General features: G+C 51.9%; 1 protein-coding gene across 1 annotated transcript in view; it reads left to right on the top strand.

The window, feature by feature from the left end:
• LOC146784506 (zinc metalloproteinase-disintegrin-like VLAIP-B) overlaps positions 1-23,780 on the top strand; it is a 3,216,124-nt gene that overhangs the window by 224,435 nt on the left and 2,967,909 nt on the right. The window lies entirely within an intron of this gene.

Genomic DNA, 23,780 nt, shown 5'->3' with positions numbered 1-23,780 from the left:
GCTGGGAGTGATAGGCACCCACCCCTCCTATGTCTGGGCACTGCTGGGAGGATTCTGCACACACCCCTCCTGCGTCTGGGCACTGCTGGGAGGACTCTGAACCCACCCCTCCTATGTCTGGGCACTGCTGGGAGGACTCTGCACACACCCCTCCTGCGTCTGGGCACTGCTGGGAGTGATAGGCACACACCCCTCCTGTGTCTGGGCACTGCTGGGAGTGATAGGCACCCACCCCTCCTATGTCTGGGCACTGCTGGAGGACTCTGCACACACCCCTCCTGCGTCTGGGCACGGCTGGGAGGACTCTGCACACACCCCTCCTGCGTCTGGGCACTGCTGGGAGTGATAGGCACCCACCCCTCCTATGTCTGGGCACTGCTGGGAGGACTCTGCACACACCCCTCCTGCGTCTGGGCACTGCTGGGAGGACTCTGCACACACCCCTCCTATGTCTGGGCACTGCTGGGAGTGATAGGCACCCACCCCTCCTATGTCTGGGCACTGCTGGGAGGACTCTGCACACACCCCTCCTGCGTCTGGGCACTGCTGGGAGGACTCTGCACACACCCCTCCTATGTCTGGGCACTGCTGGGAGTGATAGGCACCCACCCCTCCTATGTCTGGGCACTGCTGGGAGGACTCTGCACACACCCCTCCTGCGTCTTGGCACTGCTGGTAGTGATAGGCACCCACCCCTCCTATGTCTGGGCACTGCTGGGAGGACTCTGCACACACCCCTCCTGCGTCTGGGCACTGCTGGGAGTGATAGGCACACACCCCTCCTGTGTCTGGGCACTGCTGGGAGTGATAGGCACCCACCCCTCCTATGTCTGGGCACTGCTGGGAGGACTCTGCACACACCCCTCCTGCGTCTGGGCACTGCTGGGAGGACTCTGAACCCACCCCTCCTATGTCTGAGCACTGCTGGGAGGACTCTGCACACACCCCTCATGCGTCTGGGCACTGCTGGGAGGACTCTGCACACACCCCTCCTGCGTCTGGGCACTGCTGGGAGTGATAGGCACCCACCCCTCCTATGTCTGGGCACTGCTGGGAGGACTCTGCACACACCCCTCCTGCGTCTGGGCACTGCTGGGAGGACTCTGCACACACCCCTCCTGCGTCTGGGCACTGCTGGGAGTACTCTGCACACACCCCTCCTGCGTCTGGGAACTGCTGGGAGGACTCTGCACACATCCCTCCTATGTCTGGGCACTGCTGGGAGTGATAGGCACCCACCCCTCCTATGTCTGGGCACTGCTGGGAGGACTCTGCACACACCCCTCCTGCGTCTGGGCACTGCTGGGAGTGATAGGCACCCACCCCTCCTATGTCTGGGCACTGCTGGGAGGACTCTGCACACACCCCTCCTGCGTCTGGGCACTGCTGGGAGGACTCTGCACACACCCCTCCTGCGTCTGGGCACTGCTGGGAGTACTCTGCACACACCCCTCGTGCGTCTGGGCACTGCTGGGAGGACTCTGCACACACCCCTCCTATGTCTGGGCACTGCTGGGAGTGATAGGCACCCACCCCTCCTATGTCTGGGCACTGCTGGGAGGACTCTGCACACACCCTTCCTGCGTCTGGGCACTGCTGGGAGGACTCTGCATACACCCCTCCTGCGTCTGGGCACTGCTGGGAGTGATAGGCACCCACCCCTCCTATGTCTGGGCACTGCTGGGAGGACTCTGCACCCACCCCTCCTGCGTCTGGGCACTGCTGGGAGGACTCTGCACACACCCCTCCTATGTCTGGGCACTGCTGGGAGTGATAGGCACCCACCCCTCCTATGTCTGGGCACTGCTGGGAGGACTCTGCACACACCCCTCCTGCGTCTGGGCACTGCTGGGAGGACTCTGCACACACCCCTCCTGCGTCTGGGCACTGCTGGGAGTGATAGGCACACACCCCTCCTGTGTCTGGGCACTGCTGGGAGTGATAGGCACCCACCCCTCCTATGTCTGGGCACTGCTGGGAGGACTCTGCACACACCCCTCCTGCGTCTGGGCACTGCTGGGAGGACTCTGCACACACCCCTCCTGCGTCTGGGCACTGCTGGGAGTGATAGGCACCCACCCCTCCTATGTCTGGGCACTGCTGGGAGGACTCTGCACCCACCCCTCCTGCGTCTGGGCACTGCTGGGAGGACTCTGCACACCCCCTCCTGCGTCTGGGCACTGCTGGGAGTGATAGGCACCCACCCCTCCTATGTCTGGGCACTGCTGGGAGTGATAGGCACCCACCCCTCCTATGTCTGGGCACTGCTGGGAGGACTCTGCACACACCCCTCCTGCGTCTGGGCACTGCTGGGAGGACTCTGCACACACCCCTCCTATGTCTGGGCACTGCTGGGAGTGATAGGCACCCACCCCTCCTATGTCTGGGCACTGCTGGGAGGACTCTGCACACACCCCTCCTGCGTCTGGGCACTGCTGGGAGGACTCTGCACACACCCCTCCTGCGTCTGGGCACTGCTGGGAGTGATAGGCACACTCCCCTCCTGTGTCTGGGCACTGCTGGGAGTGATAGGCACCCACCCCTCCTATGTCTGGGCACTGCTGGGAGGACTCTGCACACACCCCTCCTGCGTCTGGGCACTGCTGGGAGTGATAGGCACCCACCCCTCCTATGTCTGGGCACTGCTGGGAGGACTCTGCACACACCCCTCCTGCGTCTGGGCACTGCTGGGAGGACTCTGCACACACCCCTCCTGCGTCTGGGCACTGCTGGGAGTACTCTGCACACACCCCTCGTGCGTCTGGGCACTGCTGGGAGGACTCTGCACACACCCCTCCTATGTCTGGGCACTGCTGGGAGTGATAGGCACCCACCCCTCCTATGTCTGGGCACTGCTGGGAGGACTCTGCACACACCCTTCCTGCGTCTGGGCACTGCTGGGAGGACTCTGCATACACCCCTCCTGCGTCTGGGCACTGCTGGGAGTGATAGGCACCCACCCCTCCTATGTCTGGGCACTGCTGGGAGGACTCTGCACCCACCCCTCCTGCGTCTGGGCACTGCTGGGAGGACTCTGCACACACCCCTCCTATGTCTGGGCACTGCTGGGAGTGATAGGCACCCACCCCTCCTATGTCTGGGCACTGCTGGGAGGACTCTGCACACACCCCTCCTGCGTCTGGGCACTGCTGGGAGGACTCTGCACACACCCCTCCTGCGTCTGGGCACTGCTGGGAGTGATAGGCACACACCCCTCCTGTGTCTGGGCACTGCTGGGAGTGATAGGCACCCACCCCTCCTATGTCTGGGCACTGCTGGGAGGACTCTGCACACACCCCTCCTGCGTCTGGGCACTGCTGGGAGGACTCTGAACCCACCCCTCCTATGTCTGGGCACTGCTGGGAGGACTCTGCACACACCCCTCCTGCGTCTGGGCACTGCTGGGAGTGATACGCACACACCCCTCCTGTGTCTGGGCACTGCTGGGAGTGATAGGCACCCACCCCTCCTATGTCTGGGCACTGCTGGGAGGACTCTGCACACACCCCTCCTGCGTCTGGGCACTGCTGGGAGGACTCTGCACACACCCCTCCTGCGCCTGGGCACTGCTGGGAGTGATAGGCACCCACCCCTCCTATGTCTGGGCACTGCTGGGAGGACTCTGCACACACCCCTCCTGCGTCTGGGCACTGCTGGGAGGACTCTGCACACACCCCTCCTATGTCTGGGCACTGCTGGGAGTGATAGGCACCCACCCCTCCTATGTCTGGGCACTGCTGGGAGGACTCTGCACACACCCCTCCTGCGTCTGGGCACTGCTGGGAGTGATAGGCACCCACCCCTCCTATGTCTGGGCACTGCTGGGAGGACTCTGCTCACACCCCTCCTGCGTCTGGGCACTGCTGGGAGTGATAGGCACACACCCCTCCTGTGGCTGGGCACTGCTGGGAGTGATAGGCACCCACCCCTCCTATGTCTGGGCACTGCTGGGAGGACTCTGCACACACCCCTCCTGCGTCTGGGCACTGCTGGGGGGACTCTGCACCCACCCCTCCTATGTCTGGGCACTGCTGGGAGGACTCTGCACACACCCCTCCTGTGTCTGGGCACTGCTGGGAGTGATAGGCACCCACCCCTCCTATGTCTGGGCACTGCTGGGAGGACTCTGCACACACCCCTCCTGCGTTTGGGCACTGCTGGGAGGACTCTGCACACACCCCTCCTGCGTCTGGGCACTGCTGGGAGTGATAGGCACCCACCCCTCCTATGTCTGGGCACTGCTGGGAGGACTCTGCACACACCCCTCCTGCGTCTGGGCACTGCTGGGAGGACTCTGCACACACCCCTCCTGCGTCTGGGCACTGCTGGGAGTGATAGGCACCCACCCCTCCTATGTCTTGGCACTGCTGGGAGGACTCTGCACCCACCCCTCCTGTGTCTGGGCACTGCTGGGAGGACTCTGCACACACCCCTCCTGCGTCTGGGCATGTACGGTCGGGACATACACGGGTGTGGGTACGCTCCATTCATACACGGGTGTGGGTGCGCTCCATTCATACACGGGTGTGGGTATGCTCTGTAGATACACTGGTGGGGTGTGGGTACGCTACATTCATACACGGGTGGGGGTACGCTCCATTCATACACGGGTGTAGGTGCGCTCCATTCATACACGGGTGTGGGTACACTCCGTACATACACTGGTGGGGTGTGGGTACGCTCCATTCATACACGGGTGTGGGTACGCTCCGTACATACACTGGTGGGGTGTGGGTACGCTCCATTCATACACGGGTGGGGGTACGCTCCATTCATACACGGGTGGGGTGTGGGTACGCTACATTCGTACACGGGTGGGGGTACGCTCCATTCATACACGGGTGTGGGTGCGCTCCATTCATACACGGGTGTGGGTACGCTCCGTACATACACTGGTGGGGTGTGGGTACGCTCCATTCATACACGGGTGTGGGTACGCTCCGTACATACACTGGTGGGGTGTGGGTACGCTACATTCATACACGGGTGGGGGTTCGCTCAATTCATACACGGGTGGGGGTACGCTCCGTACATTCCCGTACCCACGATTTGCAGGCCTGGGTACCTACCGTACCCAGGCCTTAAGAGCGTGGGTACGGGTCGTACCACGCCCACCACTACGTCACCCCAACAATGGCGGTACGGCCTGTACCCACGTTCTAATGGCCTGGGTACGGGCCGTACCAACATTGTTGGGGTGATGTAGGGGTACGCGTGGTACGACCCGTACCAATGCTCTGAGGGCCTGGGTACGGTGCAGACCCCCAATGGGGTGCCGTAGGGGTACGCACCGTACCCAGCCCTTCAGAGCGTGGGTACGGGTCGTACCACGCGTACCCCTACATCACCCCAACAATGCTGGTACGGCCCGTACCCAGGCCTTTAGTACGTGGGTACGGGCCGTACCGCCATTGTTTGTAAAGTTTATTTCCCGGGTACGAGTCGGACGGAGAAAACGCTCCGACCGACGGTTCGTACCCGGTTTCTCCAGGATCCGAATCGGCACCTAAACATATATACTTTACTATTCTCACTCCAAAGTACATTAACTCAGGGAAGGTGCTGGACACTAAACATATATAATTTACGATTCCCACTCCAATCAAAAATAACTCAGGGAAGGTGCTGGACACTAAACATATATAATTTACTATTCCCACTCCAATTAATAATAAATCAGGGAAGGTGCTGAACACTAAACATATATATAATTTATTATTCCCACTCCAAACTATATTAACTCACGGAAGGTGCTGGACACTAAACATAGAATTTCCCATTCCCACTCCAATTTTTTTTAAATCGGGGAAGGTACTGGACTCCAAGCATATGCTTTACTATTCCCAATCTAAACCTTATTAATTCAGGAAAGGTGCTGGACACTAAACATATATAATTTACTATGCCCACTCCAAACCATATTAACCCGGGGAAGGTGCTGGACACTGAACATATATAATTTACTATTCCAACTGCAGTTAAAAATAAATCATGGGAGTTGCTGGACACTAAACATATAATTTACTTTTCCCAATCTGAACTACATTAACTCTGTGAAGGTGCAGGACACTAAACATATATAATTTACTATTCCCACTCAAAACTATGGGCCCTATTACGATTGCGGAAGGCCCATCACCGCCAGCCATGCAATGGCGGTCCTTCCGCAATCGTACCGCAATTTCCCCTCCGCCCCATTAAGATGGCGAAGGGAATCGCGCTCGGACCGCGGCGGACGCAAAGACCGTCCGCCACGGGTTACTCACCAGTGTTACAATGTTGATTGCTCTGGGTAATAACACACACAGTACCTCTAAAAGAGAACCCTGGGATTAGTAGGTGACTCCGAGTAGCAACGGGGGCCATCCGTACCAGGGCGCCTTCGCCCATTGGTTGGACACCCTTTTCGCTTATCGTTGAGACCCTACATCCTACCCACTCTTGAGGGGATTTCTGTTTCCTGTTCACCTCTGGTTCGTACCCAGTTTTATCAACTTATATCGATTTTGAGGACAGATTCTGGGGCAAGGCTACTTTCCCCTGCCCCGACAAAACCTTGACATATTGTCCTTTTCTTCTTTCCTTTTGTTTCTGTTTCTACCTAGGCAGTATCCAGGAGCGATCTTAATCTGACAGAACAGAGAGCAGGGTTATTTTGACCTTGCACGCCCGGATACACACTGTGGGTAGTATCCCTCAGATCACATTCACGCACACTTCACTTTTTAGTTGGTCCTGAGGAAGCGCCACTGATCCGGTTGGACTACAGGGGCGCAAAACATGTCGACCACATTGACCACATTGTAGTTACCTTTTGGGACATTAAGCCCACCAAGGTAACACCTAACCTACGAGTTTTTAGCCTGTCAAGGTGCCAACCCCCTTTTTAATAAACAATATCCTTTGAGCAACCCTTAGACATTTTTAATATATCACATCACATACACCACTGCACCACCTTTATTTGTAGGACCCAGACCAAACACTCGCATGCACCAGACGGCGTTTTCTCTAAAAAAAATCTCCGCCAAAGTGACCCTTCGGGGGACCCGTAGGACATTGCAGCGCCGGCCCGACGAGGAGCAAAACGCCCGATGATGAAGCATGACACCTCTCAGGGTGTGTGAGGGCAACAAGAGAAAAGCTTTGCTTCCCCTCTTGACACTTGGGTCTCGTCTAGCCTAGGACCCTCTTTACATATCTTTTTCTGTTTCCTCTCGCTTCTACACCTTTGGAACAGTGTCTCCTTATTTGATTGACATAGATGACACACGGAGCACAGACACTGGACCATAACAAGCTCCTGGTCCCCCCCTTCCCTTTCTATATAGACTACAGGCACCGTACACCAAATCAGGATACTGGCCATTGCAGGCCTTTCCATGGCGGCGATGCCGCCATGGAACGGCTGGTGGTGATTGGTGACCAAGGTGCCATCCTTTTCATTTAACATACAAAAGGCTTGGCAGTTCTGAACTACTGCAGTGCCTGTCCTGTGTTACTGAGGACTACAGTCATGCAGTCTGTGTCTGGTTACTGCCCTTATATTTCTGGTGCTTTGCAGCAGTTATAATATATTATTTAGAGTTTATTGTTGCTCTAATGGGTGTAATTGCTAATATGTATATGTTTCCCTCATTTTCATTACTGGATTTTTCTCGTGTGAATGTTTCACTCATAGTCGTTGTCACTCATAATTACACTGAAATTATGAAAATGTCACACGTGGCAATATGAAACCTTGGTAGCTATGTGATAAGCACACCGCAGGCGTTGTTTGCAATGTGTGTCACTGTGTTCATGGGTGGCCATTTTGGTTTGGTCTGCCACATAATTCATTGTGATTTGCACATCACTGGGCGTAATATAGCAGTGCTGCAACCATTATGATTTGGGATTTGATGGTGATAGGCACACCAGTGGAAGTGTCAGCTTCATCTAAGTGTTCTGCATCAATATTGCGGGCATTCTGGGTTGGGCTGCAATGGTGATACGCACATGCTAAGGAGCACAATATGTTAACAGTTATCAGTGACAGTTACAGTTGAAAGTAACATTCATACACTCATCTCATAGCGTATTACTGTTGAATTCACAGATTTGTCAACTGCTTGGAGTAAATTTTCTTTTTATTAGGCTTAGGTGGCACGAACCTCATTTCTATTATTACTTTTATTTAGGATTCATTCTTTTTTTTACAATATGCAGATCATTACACCACCTTCTCCATTTTTACAACTTCCTGGTGAACTGCCTATTACATGGAAGGAATGGTTTCAGGCTTTCAAAGCTTTTACCCAAGATAGTAAATGATGAAGAAGAAATGGATCAGTATGAGGAAGCTGTTATACGTCTAGAAATTCATTTTGATAAACTACCTAATCTTATTGTCAGAGAACATCTATTTTTTGCTAGAGAACAATCTGTTGACTTTTAGGTCTATTGGCGGCAAAGTGTGAATTTAGTAACTACACTGATCAGTTGATAAGAGATCAATTAATTAGCAGGTGTTTCAATAAAAGCATTCAAGAGCACCTTCTAACCTATAAGGACACTTTCGATTAAACTAATGATTCAGGTATTTAAGGAATATTTGAAGGAATTAATCAAATCTTCTCCTGAGACTATCGCTAATGTTAGAAACAAAAAAACGGGAATACCTGGTTTTAATGTACAACAAAAGAATAAAATAACATCTGATTATTAATGTTCTAGATGTGGTTATAATTGCTTGGGGCTTCCTTCCAGCAATGTCCAGTATTACGAAAATAGTGTAATAAACGTGTTATTTCGAGCCATTTTGTGACGATTTGTAGAGGCATAAAGAATATGAACGTGAATTCTGTCTTAGAGGAAGAAACAGAGTTAATTTCTAAAGAAATGTGGAATATGGTGCTCTGTGTACAAGTACATGAGAAAGACTTACCTGTTTGTAAAAGTGGTCAAAGTGGGAGCAGGACCTGGGACGACCATTTTCAGATAAGGAATGTGAAAAAGTGCTGGCCAGTCCAGCCCATATCCCCAGAAACGCTCGATTTAGACAGATACAATACTACATTACACAACAAGCCTACCAGCTAACATCAACAGATATTTTCACCACACTGATGCAACCTGCCCCAGATGCGCTGCCACAGACGAAGACTTGGTGCACATGCTCCGGGGCTGCTCCAGCCTAAGTGCGTACTGGAGAGTGGCGACAGAGAAGCTTCGAACCTGTACAGGCAGAGAGATACCCTTTGATTGGCCTACGTACCTGCTGCATACGTTTCGTAGAACACGTAACACAAAAGTCACTTCTAGATTCCTCTACTTGAGTATAGTGGGGGCAAAGCAGGTGATCACAAAGAGGTGGAAAGCACGCGACCACCCGCACAAACAAGCTTGGAGGCGCTCTGTACTCACGTGGGCTAGAGCTGAAAGTGAAGCGATACATCGGGAGGAAGTCATAGGCCTCAGGAAAACACCTACTGGGATGCAATCCTGGTAGCGTTACAACTAGATGAAAATCACATACGTCAGCCCAAGCAATCACCTGACCCGTCAGGGTAGACCTGCACAGGCGCCCATCACCTTTAGACTTTTCATAGGCACTAGGCTAGTTCTCCCTCAATGAACACCGACATTCTAACACACGCAACCACTGAAGGGGCGGGGGCACACCAGGTGGCACTCGTACACGCCAACAGCTGCAGAAACACGTCAACACTCCAACTCCGCTCCAAGTTCTGCCCCCCCCCCCCCCCCCCCCCAGTTATTGTTGAATGACTGGTATACCAAGCTTGCTGCAGCTAAACTAGATTCAATAGGTTACACGTTACGCGATTTACATGCAGAGGAGCAGGTTGGTTGTCCGTGTACAGCATGGCGAAGCAAAGACAATAGACGATCCCTGCCCAGTCACCATGCCTACCGCTCCACTGCATGCGCAGATATCTCCTTTGGTAACGCAAGTACTGTAGATGATGTTATCGCTGCATGTTGCAGCAGAATGTACTGAATATTGGTGATAAGCATGTCAAATTATTAAAATCAATAAAAACATTAAAACAAAAAAAGTTGAGGGTCTGCCACCGTAAGCCGGTCCCTCCGCCATCGAACAGCTGTTTTCCCCCGCCATATTACAATGGCGGTTCTTTTCCAACCGCCTTGCGGAATGAAAACATAGGCCAACATTGCAGCGGTGCCGCACCGCCGTAGGGATTATGATATCCCTTTTTGCCGGTCTTTTCGCTGCGGGCAACCCGCCACAAAAAGAAAGGCAGAAACTGATTCAGGGGCCTGAGCCTCCCCCTACATATCCCTGCACCTTAATGCAGGTACCGCATGGTTCCTGCCACGTAGTGCAGGGATTTGCAAGTGCCTTCGTATTTGCATTGTAGCGGGGGTTGCTGAACGCATCCCCGCCACAATGCAAAGTATGGGCGTGGCGGTCGCATCATAATCGGGGTTGTGGTCCCAGCCCCCGGTACGATGGCGGGCAGACACAAGTCCGCCCGCCATCGTAATGAGGCCCAAAGTTTGGGGAACTCATTTTATCATCATAATTCCTATTTTAAATGTTTCAAATACCAATACCAGCAAGGCCTCAGTTAGATTGGTCAAGCCAAATTCCAGGCTTATGGAACATCATTTTGAAGGGGTTTATATTTCATACTCTCAGTATTAGATTTCCTTGGAAAACCTTTGTGCAAGACAAAGTTAGAGTAAAATTAGGTTTGATTCTGTTAAATGTGCCAAAACGTTGACCATCAGTAAAGCTGATGGGGTTCGAGTGAAGTTGCCCAAAGTGGTTGTGAGGAAGGGTGGAGTGAGGTTCAGTGAACCACAAATGGTCCATAAGGTGAGTTAGAATTCTAGTGCTATGAGGTTGGAAAATGATCAGTGATGGAATTATAGTAGGAGTGCAGAGTGTGCTAAGACGCTGTTTGGGTTTTGAACGTCATGACTCTAAATGTAACCAGGATGCTGAATTTATTGATAAATGTTCTTTTGGTGATGGATTGCCTTTTTTGTTTTTCTGTGTCTCCCTTATAATTTTCCCATTTTGCTATGTATCTCTCGAGTCCTACTTTATTCTTATCCTGTTTCATCTACATCACTTTCCTGCTGTTGTACATCTTACTTCAATTTCCTCCACACACTGATTGTATAGCATTTTTTGTATAGCTCTTACTACCTATGTGTGGCGTTGAAGCTCTTGGCTACATAAGTAGAATGCTACATCTTGTAGGGTGTGTGGCTGGAAGTTTGTTTCCTTTGTTTTGATCCTCTTTGGGTAGTGTTTCCATGTCATGCTGGAGACCGCTGTGGTGCTGCTATCTTGTTATGGGCACAGCATTAGATTTGAAACTCCATCAGTAGGCGAGCACATCATCCTTGGATCCCTTGGGTTATCCTCTAGTCATATTTCTACTGTACAAGACAATATTGCACACCTTACGTAATTTGAATGATAATTCCAATCATCAATGCAGATAATATTTACCTTTAAAACATACAAATGTGAGGAACCAGGTCTCTTAATTAGAATACTTAAGAGGCTAAACTGCATCCTATTTGAAATAAACGTTTGTGAGGACTGAAAAACGTGTGACATTTAATTGCATATTACATTACAAACCCAGACCTAAAGGTGTTTGCCAGGCAACTGCTACAGCAGATTTGAAAAAACATAAAGGTCTTTCAGGCATGCCTGTTTTACTGTTTTTTGGTTGAAGACTTACACAAAGAAAGTCTGTGTTGGATTGGAATTTGAGTGTTATTTTTCCTAACCTAGGCCTAGTTAGCAAAGCAACCTTTCACCTACATTTGTCCAACCTTGCTCTAGCAATGACCTGTTACCCAGTTATGCACTGAATAAATGTCGATTGATTTCCTTGAAACTAGCCTCAATTATTATGCATGAGGATTCTTAGCATCATATCTTAAATCCCCTGCACTTGGTGTACATAACAGGATTAACAAACTCTGTACAAAAGTCACCGCTATCTTCATCCTCGGGGGACAGGGCCACTTTTTACATAGTTACAATTATTGATTTCGGCTCATCTACATATTCTTACTCACAACATATTGAATGTGGTAGAATCCCTTAGGCTACTTTTTTGGTATAATGAACCGCACTTTCACTAGGTAACAAAAGGGGACGCATCTATGCTGACACTAACACAATGGTCCCTGCACACTGAGGCTTCAAATGTGTTGTAACACATCCCTTGCGGGGTGTCCAGTTTGTGACCAAGACAGGGTCCTCCATTCTCTCCCTTCAGGTAATAGGGTTGACTCTTTCCTAGGGGATTCTTGGCTTCACACCCACATACATGCTAGGTACACTTAGGTAGGGTCCGCATCATAGAAGTATGCAAGAATAATGTTTTGATTTATGCCTGCGTATATTAATTGCTTTAGCACCATTGTGGAAAATGATCTACTGTTCACTCCTTTGGTGCTTGTAATCTCTTTTGTCTGCTTCTGTCTACTGATTGTTGCAGCACATATGTTTTATACTAGAATGGCGCTAGTTCAAAAAATGCTTATTGAAAAATGTCTCCAACGTTTATTCTGTGTATCTCTCTGAGACTAAGTGAGCACGATTGACTGAGCCAAAAGTACGGTACTGTTTCCATAATCCCTGAAGGGCCAAAGGTTGTCATGTTCGATGGTTGCCAGAAACTATTTGCTCCTTGGTAAGGTTAGGGGGCTTATTGTGGCACTGTGAGCTAGCTGGTCTATAGGCTGACACTTCCTGCGGGGATGCCAGGAACCTGTCATGGCACCAAACCCTTAGTTTATGTTGTCCAACAAATGCACAGATCCTATATATTTTTAGGAACTACTCGACATGGGGCCACCAACGTTGGTTTGTGTAACGCCCTGAACGTCTCAGGATCGTTTAACAGACACGACAATGAGGACGCAACCACTTGTGAAGGGTTAGTTCTTTTAATGAAGGCAAATAAAATACAAAGTACAAACAAAAGTTATAGTCACTGGAATCCTCCAGGCTAAGTACGTTACCAGCCCACAGCACGGATGGTCCTAACCGTCCTCTGCATATACGCCGATCCCGGCGTATGCCAACAGAGGGCAGAAATGAAATGGCCGACAATGCCAATCGGTAGGCTGTGAGGGGCACGAAGAGTGTTGGGGAGAATCGAGGAGTCAGGGAAACACCCAGCCGGGGTCTCTACCTGAAGGGAGCAGCCGCTCAACCTCTTCCTCAGACTGCACCGGGACGCGGAGTCACCTCCTGGTGATGCGTCACCGATACCCCAATCACAAGCAAGAAGACTGAACCGAGAGCAGCCGCTCGATCGATCCTATGGACTTCCGAGTCTGTAACGCGGCAAACACCTCCTGGTGTGCGTTACAGCTGGCAGTCCCTGTGTCTCTGGTCGGGCTGGGAGTTACGACTCCAACCAGCAAAAGCGCCACTGCGCTTGGACTCAGCCGAGTCAAAAAGCGAAGCTCAATGGTTGACCGGTAGAGCTTCCGGGTCCTTCACAGGTGACGATGGGGCAAGACACGGCCCAGGGAGTAACGACTCGACCTACCTCCGTTCTTGCCTTACTGGAGCACCACTCCGGAACACTGCTCTTCACGAAGCAGGTACGTCGGTGTAAAACACATTATCCGACAGCCTTGTACCTCCCGGTTCCTCCCTTTATAGGGCGTGTTTTCCTTGAGTTATGTAACAGCTCTCCTGTTTACATAAGGGCGTGTTTCCCTTGAGTTATGTAACAGCTCTCCTGTTTACATAAGGGCGTGTTTCCCTTGAGTTATGTAACAGCTCTCCTGTTTACATAAGGGCGTGTTTCCCTTGAGTTATGTAACAGCTCTCCTGTTTACATAAGGGCGTGTTTCCCTTGAGTTATGTAACAGCTCTCCTGTTTACATAAGGGCGTGTTTCCCTTGAGTTATGTAACAGCTCTCCTGTTTACATAACCTCTCAACCGCTAAGCATCCTGGGAGATGTAGTCCGTTTTCGCTGGTTACCGTTTTCCTCCCCTCGTATGACAGGAATTCTTGACAGTACATCCTCCCTCTCAGCGGCTCCCCACGGGTCCAGCGCTGGCAGGAAAACGCCGATGGAACAAGGAGACCAAGCGCGGAGCATGAACCCCTTCAGCCGGTTCCCATGAATGCTCCTCCGGGCCATAGCCTTTCCACGCAACCAGGTACCACAGCTTCCCCCTGCGCCATTTGGACGCCCGTATGCCCGACACTTCATACTCCACCTCCGACTCCACGCATACCGGCCTAGGTGTCCCAGACGGCTTGGAGGGTGCTGGTTTGAGCAATGATACATGAAAGACAGGGTGTATCCGCAATGACTGGGGCAAGCACACCTTCACGTTCACGGGACCCATACACTTGGTAATGCGATAGGGGCCCATGTACTTGGGATGGAACACACTGTTCTTTCGAAACCTCATGTTTCTTGTGGATATCCAGACGTAGTCTCCAGTGCGGTACAGTGGCCCGGGCCTTCTCTTCCTATCTGCCGCAGCCTTGTATCTTCTCTTGGCCTCTATTAGGACAGCCCTTGAGCGCATCAACGTGTCTTTTATGTGTGCCACCCTGTCCGCTGTGGCGGGAATCCTGTCCTCTCTGAACGGATGTAGAAATGGCAAGAACCTGGGATGTTGGCCATAGTTGCTATAGAACGGAGATGACTGTGTGGAGCTGTGAGTGGCGTTGTTATAGGCTATCTCTGCAACCCATAGCAAGTCGACCCATTCTTCCCTGCCCTGGTCCACAAAACATCGCAGATACTGTTTGAGCGTTTGGTTCAAGCGCTCGGTTTGGCCGTCCGTTTGAGGGTGGTAGCTGGTGGACAGGGCGGTCTTAACATGCAGCGCAGTGCACCAAGTCTTCCAGAATTGCGCAGTAAACTGCGACCCCCGGTCCGACACGATCACCCCAGGTAATCCATGCAGTCGTACCACATTCTTTAGGAGTAGTGACGCCAATTCCCCGGCCGTAGGGACTCTCTTGCAGGGGATGAAGTGCCCCATTTTCGTCAAGTAATCCACCACCACCAGTATTGCCGTCATCCCCTGGTCTACCGGTAGGCCCACCACGAAGTCCAGTGATATACTATCCCATGGTCTATCCGGGGTCGGAAGTGGATGTAAGAGCCCTTGGGTTCGGCCATGGTCGGCCTTCATGGTAGCACACGTAGGACACTCCTGTCCCCACCTCCTGACATCCACTCTCATGGTTGGCCACCAGAAATGCCGTCCCATGCTAGCCACCGTTTTTTCAAAGCCCAAATGACCTGCGCATGGAGAGTCATGGCACCAGATGAATGCTTGTTTCCTTAGCCTAGGCGTGGGTATCAATAGGCACCTGCCCTTCAGGGGTATCCCGTCCTTCAGCTGCCATTCTCTGTGACTGAGGAGCCACCTCCGCCATGCGAATGACCTGATACCTCTCTTTATTCCCCTCAGGAAAGTATCCGGTTGGATAACCCCCAATACCATCCTCGGGGAAATGATGGAACGCTCGGTTGCAGGCAATGGTTCCTTAACTGCAGATTGACGGGACAGGGCGTCCGCCTTCCGGTTTTCCGTCCCCGGCCGATATGTGATGCGGAAGTTGAACCCCGCAAAGAAGATCATCCACCGCAGCTGCCTGGGAGAAAGGTGTCTAGTGGCCGTCATGAACTGTAGGTTCCGATGGTCCGTGTACACCGATACCACATGTCTTGCCCCCATCAACCAATGCCTCCATTCGGTGAAGGCGTCCTTGATTGCGAGAAGCTCCTTCTCCGCAATATGGTAGTTGCGTTCGGCGTCGTTGAGTTTGCGGGACATGTACGCAACGGGATGAAGCACCCCTGTGTCGTGGTTGCGTTGGGACAAGATAGCCCCCAGCGCCACATCCGACGCGTCCGCTTCCACCACGTAGGGGAGATCCGGATCGGGGTGAGCCAACACCGGCGCCTTACCAAAGGCGCTTTTCAGGGCCTCAAAGGCTTTGTTCGCTTCAGGGGACCAGACAAACTCCTTGGACTTCCTCAGCAGCTGTGTGATTGGGGCCACCACTCCTAAAAATCCATCTATAAACCGCCTGTAAAAGTTGGCGAAGCCAATGAAACTTTGGACGTCCTTCACGCTTTGGGGCACCGGCCATTCTTTCACCGCCTTGATCTTTCGTTCTGCCATCTCCTGTCCCTCTGGACTCAGCATCACTCCGAGGAATTCCACGGATGTGACGTGGAAGTCACACTTGCTGAGTTTACAAAACAGCATGTTTTCCCTCAGCTTTTGGAGCACAGCTTTGACGTGGTGTACGTGCTCCTCCACACTGGACGAATAGATGAGGATGTCGTCGATATATACGACCACGTAGATATCCAACTCCTCTCTGAATACCTCATTCAAAAAGTACTGAAAGGCTGCCGGGGCGTTGCACAGACCGAACGGCATGACGAGGTACTCAAAAAGGCCGAACCTGGTCTTAAAGGCGGTCTTCCACTCGTCTCCGTCCCTCATGCGCACCAGATGGTATGCCCCTCTCAAATCCAACTTGGTGTAGATACGAGCTTTCTTGACCTGTTCCAGAAGTACACTGATGAGAGGCAAGGGGTACCGATTTTTTATGGTTATCGCATTCAATGCCCTAAAGTCCACACAGGCTCTCAGCTCCCCATTAGCCTTCGGGATGAAGAAGAGTGGCGAGGCGGCCGGAGACTTGGACGGGCGGATGAATCCTAGCTTGAGGAGTTTATCCAGGTACCCCCGGAGATGCACGTTTTCAGGCTCCGTCAGGGCATACAGCCTGCCGCTGGGAACGCTGGCCCCTGGCACCAGGTCGATCTGGCAGTCAAACTGTCTATGTGGTGGTAGCACTTCCGCCTTCACCTCATCAAATACATCCTCAAAACTGTGATAAGCCTGGGGGAGAGCCACATCTTTTTCTGCCGCTGTAGCCACCGTCTGACTCCCGCTCTCATCTGCGTCAAGGGATTCCGTTCTTATTCCACAATGCAGGAAGCAATACGGTGACGTCATTTCGATGCGATGTGTTGGCCAATCCACAAAGGGGTTGTGTTTCTGTAGCCACGGCAATCCCAATATGACGCCATATTGGGGCGCTCGGATGATGTTAAAATCGATTTGTTCCAAATGGTTCCTCCCATATCTCATCGGAAGGACCCCCGTGTGCTGTCCGATGGGCCCCGTCACCAATCGCCTTCCGTCTACCGCATAGACGTCTTCGGGTACTGCTTTGGGAAGAAGCACTAGCCCTAGCCTGCATGCCTCGTTGTGGTCCATAAACATGCCAGTGGCCCCTGAATCCACCATGGCCACAACGGGTATCCACTGGTCATGCACTCCCACGTGCACCGTGATAAACAGGTGTCGTTGTCCCTTAGTGACCGAGTTGGAAAGTGAAGGGATGGATGAGTGACTCCGAGACGCCCCTTCTCTGGTCTTGGAGTCCTCTAGTTTTCCGCCGGTATGTCCACCACGGCTGTTACCGACCGGTTGGCCCGATAACGTGACGTCTTCGGTTTGGCAGGGCATTCACGTACGTAGTGGCCTTTTTTGCCACAATATAGGCACAATCCTTGTTTACGGCGTGCCTCTTTCTCCGTGGCTGTGAGGCTCGCTCGTATCGCGCTGATGTCCATGGGTTCTCCCTTGGATGCGGTGGAAGTTTCAGGACTTCCCACCGTCACATAGGATGGAAGGGATTTTCCTTTTCTCCCATGATCCCCCTTTCTTTCACTTAGCCTATGTTCCAGCCGTAATACCAGGTTGATAAGGCCCTCACATGTCTTGGGTTGAGGGTCAATATGAGCCACGGCGTCCTTGAGCTCATCGCACAGCCCTTGATGGAAGAGCGCCGTCTGTTTAGCAACAGGCCACTTGGTTTCCGCAACCAGCCTTCGGAACGCGTTGAGATACTGCACCAGGTCGTTGGATCCCTGTCTCAACTCAAGCATTTCACGGTCCGCCGTGTACGAGTCAGCCCTTCTGTCGAATACCTTCAGGAATTCCTCGCGAAAAGCACCCCAATCACATAAGAGGGGGTCGTCCCTGCTCACCAGAGGTACGGCCCATTGTGCCGCGTTTCCAGCCAAATAGGATATAAGGAAAGCCACACGAGCCTGACTCGTGGGGAACGCCTTTGGTTTGCACGATAAATGTAGCGCCACTTGTGTGAGGAATACCTGCACTGTGTTAGGATCCCCACTGTACCTCTCTGGTGTTGCCAAGGGGATGGCTACCGGCATTTCCACTACTACCGCAGGGGTCTGGTTCGTGAGGGAGGTGCTGGGCGTGAGCGGGTCCAATTGGATAGCATCCAGTCTGGCTTTTACATCGGCTGTTTCTTGCCTAGAGGCAGCCACTTCAACTTGCATGGCCGCTAAAGCAGCCAGCACATCATCAAGTGTTGCCATGTCTGTTATCGACCGGGAGACAGTTAGTGTTATTAAGGTCGGATATTTTGTAACGCCCTGAACGTCTCAGGATCGTTTAACAGACACGACAATTTGATTTGAATTGAATTTGATTTGATTTGAATGGGATTTATAAAGCGCATGGCTGCCCGAGAGCGTCCCAGCGCTGAGGAAAATCAAATAAGTCAGGCGAAAGCGAAGGGAGGTTAAGGGAACAGCCACGTCTTTAGAGATTTACGAAAGGATAGAAGGTTGGGTTGGGCGCGGAGGTCCGGAGGAAGGGCATTCCAAATTTTAGACGCCTGATAGGAAAACCGCCGGCCTCCGGAGCGAGCTTTCTTGAACCTGGGTATTTGGGTGAGGTGGGCATTAGAGGAACGAAGAGTTCTACTCGTGGTGTGAGGGACCACGAGGTCTTTAAGGATGGGCGGGGCTTTCCCATGGAGAATTTTATGGGTTAGGCACAGGGCTTTGAACTGGACCCTTTGCTCCACGGGCAGCCAGTGGAGTGCTCTAATCGCCGGTTTGGCAGAGCAGCGATTTTTTGTGCCTGTGAGAATCCGGGCAGCAGCATTTTGCACCACCTGCAGCCTAGCTATGACTTTTTTAGGTGCGCCGAGATATAGGGCATTTCCGTAGTCCAGTCTAGAAAGGATGAGGCCCTGTAAGAGTAGCTTTCTTGACTGGAAGGGAAGTAGGTGGAGGATCTTGCGGGAGGTACGGAGTAGGCCAAAGCAGATTCCAGCCGTGTTCCTTGCTTGGGTGCTTAGGGACAGGTTATGGTCCAACCAAATCCCCAAGCTTTTGATGTCAGTTTTAGGGGTTGGGGGGGGACCCATGCACGGGGGCCATAGAGACTCCGGGCGGAAGTGGGACTGATTGCCAATTACCATTAGCTCAGTTTTATCCCCATTGAGTTTTAGTTGTGAGGCGTTCATCCAGCTGACTACGTCCCCCAGACAGGAGTGCAGGTCGGTGGTAAAATTCTCTGGCCGACTGAGGGAGACAACCAGCTGCGTGTCGTCGGCGTAGGTCAGAAGTTTAATGCCATACGGGACGACAATTTTCTCCAGGGGCGACATATACACGTTGAAGAGCGTCGGGCTCAGGGACGAGCCCTGGGGCACTCCGCAACGTACCGGGGTCTCCCTGGAGATAAAATCGCCATCCGCTACCTGGAAGGAGCGATTGTGGAGATAGGATTTGAGCCAAGAGAGGGCCAGACCCGAGATCCCAAGGTTTTCCAGCCGTTGTACCAGGACAGCGTGGTTGACGGTGTCGAATGCCGCACTGAGGTCCAGAAGGATCACTGCCACTGATCCTCCTGCATCAATGATCTTCCTAGCCTCTTCGACAACCGCCACCATCGCTGTCTCAGTGCCTTGGCCCGGGCGGAAACCGGTTTGAGATGTTTTAAGCAGGTTGTTGGATTCCAGATAATTTGTTAGCTGACCATTAATAAACTTTTCAGCCATCTTGCTAATACCTGGAAGAAGGGAGATCGGCCTGAAGTTGGCCAAATTACCAGGGTCGAGATTAGGCTTTTTGATTAAAGCTTTTACCACAGCCTTCTTCCAATTTAAGGGAACCGTTCCACTTTCTATGGAAGAATTTATCAGGTTCACCATAGGTGTTAGGATGGTGGGGGCGACCTGTTTTAGATGTCTCACTGGCGCTGGGTCATGCGGGGAACCGCTTTTAAGGGAATGAAGTATGGGCCCTAAGGTTGCCTCACTGATGGAAAGGAAGCGGATGAGTTCTGAATCCCCATTCTGGCACTGCGGCAGGTGAGGAGGAATGGGGTCTTCAGAGAGAAGAGGGGGAAGGTGTTGGAGGATTTTTTGAATTTTAAGGTCGAAGAACGTGGCTAGCTCATTACAATGGTTGTCCGAGAGATTATGCGTGACAGATGGCGTAGGTGTCTTTAAAAGTTCTTTCACAATTAGAAACGTTTCTCTGGACGAACAGGATGCCTCTCTAATTTTTTTATTGAAAAAGGATATTTGAGCATTTTTTTGAGCCTTTTTGTAATTGAGAATAGTATGTTTGTAGTCATTTTTACTATTAGAATCAAAATTTTTCCTCCAAACTCTTTCCGCTCGCTTGCAAATTTTCTTAAGGAGGCGTATCTCTTGGGTGAACCACGGAGAGGTGGCTTTTTTCCTAGGTTTCCGATGCAGTTTTTTGGGAAGGACTGTGTCTAGCGATTTAACAATCCAGGACGTGAACTTCGCATCTGCCAGATGAGGGTTCAATTCGGGATGTGGCCTGGTGTCCTCTAGTGCTTGTTTCCATTTGTCGATGTCCAGATTCGCCCAAGGGCGGGAAGGTCTGCTGGGTGCTTGGGTAGAAGGAGGTGTGGACTGGATTCGCCAAATAAAAGGGATGAGCAGATGGTCGGACCATGGTACAGGGATCGGTGTACCCACCACAAGGTCGGGAAAATTGCAGAAGATGGGATCAAGCAGGTGTCCACGATTATGTGTGGGAAGATTGTTTTGCAAGTGGAGTTGGTTGTCTGCCAGGTCTGAGATCAGTTCAGTGGCTGTTTCGTCTTTGCTATTATCGAAATGAACATTAAGGTCCCCTAAAATTAGGAGGTTGGGCCGTGTACTGACCATGGCCAAGGAGCATTCTAGAAGTGAGTTATGGAATTGCCCCATAGCTCCTGGAGGGCGGTAGATGAGAATTCCTGCGAGGGAGATACAGGGGGACATTTGAATAGAGAAATGAGTATTTTCACAGTCCGCCAGGGGGCTGTCTAGAAATCTGCAAGCAAGAGACTCTTTAAATATGATGGCAATCCCTCCTCCCCTGCCCTTAGGGCGGTTCAGGTGTTGAATCTGGAATCCGTGAGGTAGGGCCTGTACTATATCTGCGTCTGAATCAGGCGCAAGCCATGTTTCTGTAAGAAACAGAATCTCTAGGTGGTGTTCCTCGATGAGTAGGCGTATCTCAAGGGCGTGTTTGGGCAGAGACCTGCAGTTGATCAGGGCCATGTTGATGATCGTTTGAGGGTGGTGCTTGTTAGTAGAGGAAGTAAGTTTAAAAGGACAGTGGGGGCAGTGGGTGAAGCATGAATCTCCCCTCAGTGAGTGGGAACATGTCTGTTGAACAGGCAGATTGAGGTGGCATAAGGAATCCCTGGAATAAGAAATCCTCACTTGCTCTCCTGTGCCTGGCTCCTGGCTCGTTCTGGCGCGGACGGGCGCAGACGGGCTTGCCTTAGGCGCGCCTTCGGCGCGCCATCGTCGCGCCCGCTGCGCTCGTCCGCTGCGCTTCCTAGGGATGCCCATGTTTTATGGAGGGGAACTTCTGGCTGGGGGCGTGGCCTCACGGTAGAGGGCGTGTCCTGGTCAATCGGCAATGGCGGCAATCTTTCCACGGACAATGAGGACGCAACCACTTGTGAAGGGTTAGTTCTTTTAATGAAGGCAAATAAAATACAAAGAACAAACAAAAGTTATAGTCACTGGAATCCTCCAGGCTAAGTACGTTACCAGCCCACAGCACGGATGGTCCTAACCGTCCTCTGCATATACGCCGATCCCGGCGTATGCCAACAGAGGGCAGAAATGAAATGGCCGACAATGCCAATCGGTAGGCTGTGAGGGGCACGAAGAGTGTTGGGGAGAATCGAGGAGTCAGGGAAACACCCAGCCGGGGTCTCTACCTGAAGGTAGCAGCCGCTCAACCTCTTCCTCAGACTGCACCGGGACGCGGAGTCACCTCCTGGTGATGCGTCACCGATACCCCAATCACAAGCAAGAAGACTGAACCGAGAGCAGCCGCTCGATCGATCCTGTGGACTTCCGAGTCTGTAACGCGGCAAACACCTCCTGGTGTGCGTTACAGCTGGCAGTCCCTGTGTCTCTGGTCGGGCTGGGAGTTACGACTCCAACCAGCAAAAGCGCCACTGCGCTTGGACTCAGCCGAGTCAAAAAGCGAAGCTCAATGGTTGACCGGTAGAGCTTCCGGGTCCTTCACAGGTGACGATGGGGCAAGACACGGCCCAGGGAGTAATGACTCGACCTACCTCCGTTCTTGCCTTACTGGAGCACCACTCCGGAACACTGCTCTTCACGGAGCAGGTACGTCGGTGTAAACACATTATCCGACAGCCTTGTACCTCCCGGTTCCTCCCTTTATAGGGCGTGTTTTCCTTGAGTTATGTAACAGCTCTCCTGTTTACATAAGGGCGTGTTTCCCTTGAGTTATGTAACAGCTCTCCTGTTTACATAAGGGCGTGTTTCCCTTGAGTTATGTAACAGCTCTCCTGTTTACATAAGGGCGTGTTTCCCTTGAGTTATGTAACAGCTCTCCTGTTTACATAAGGGCGTGTTTCCCTTGAGTTATGTAACAGCTCTCCTGTTTACATAAGGGCGTGTTTCCCTTGAGTTATGTAACAGCTCTCCTGTTTACATAACCTCTCAACCGCTAAGCATCCTGGGAGATGTAGTCCGTTTTCGCTGGTTACCGTTTTCCTCCCCTCGTATGACAGGAATTCTTGACAGTTTGGTTCTTATTTAATGGTCAAATCTGAGTAGTTCAGTCGTGCTTTTTCAGACGCCTACTCACATTTAATCAGAGACGTCTGTGGTGAGAAGGGAGATCGGCCTCAGCAGAGTAGGTAAACACTATGTGGTCTATTAGGATGGCGGGCGGTGCCTGCGGTGGTGGGAAATGCCTTTTTCTGCACGCCAGCAGCGGGCCTCACACCCGCCATATTAGTATGGCCAAACACAGCCCATTTCCGGCCGCCGCTAGTCTCGTATTAGATGAAATAAGACGCTGCGATATGCCCCTCGGGAAGCGCGTCTGCCGTACTCCTACGCTGTGTATCCAAAGTATGTTGTCGTAGGAGTACGGCGGACGCGCCGTTTCCCGAGGGGCATATCACAGCCTCTTATTTCATCTAATACGAGACTACTAGACAAATGCTACTTTGAGATATCGACATAAAATAAGTGGGAGACTATCATATTGTGTTTCTCGCAATTGGGGATAACTGAACGAATCCTTTCTTTACATTCTGCCCGTATAGAGTATATGCACGATTATATCTCAGGAACTAGGGGGGGGGGGGAGTTATGATTTATATGTCTCCTTCCTTCCTCTAACCCTATTCGGATTCAGGCATGTGAATCTATGAAGAATACCCCAATATTGGATAAGAAAATAAGTTACTTACCTGTAGCTGCGGTTATCCAGTATTGGTATCTTTCATAGATTCACATGCAACCCACCCTCCTCCCTGTGGAGGCAGTTCTCTTTTATTATCGGGATTCTTACTCCCCCCCCACCCCCACCCCCCCCTTGTGCTTAAAGAACTTGCTTCTGCCCGAGTGTTCTAGAGGGTGCT

Source organism: Triturus cristatus, chromosome 11, assembly GCF_964204655.1.
Source record: "Triturus cristatus chromosome 11, aTriCri1.1, whole genome shotgun sequence".
Lineage (NCBI taxonomy): Eukaryota > Metazoa > Chordata > Amphibia > Caudata > Salamandridae > Triturus > Triturus cristatus.
The sequence above is the reverse complement of the archived record's forward strand: the minus strand, read 5'-3'. Positions and strand labels throughout refer to the sequence as shown.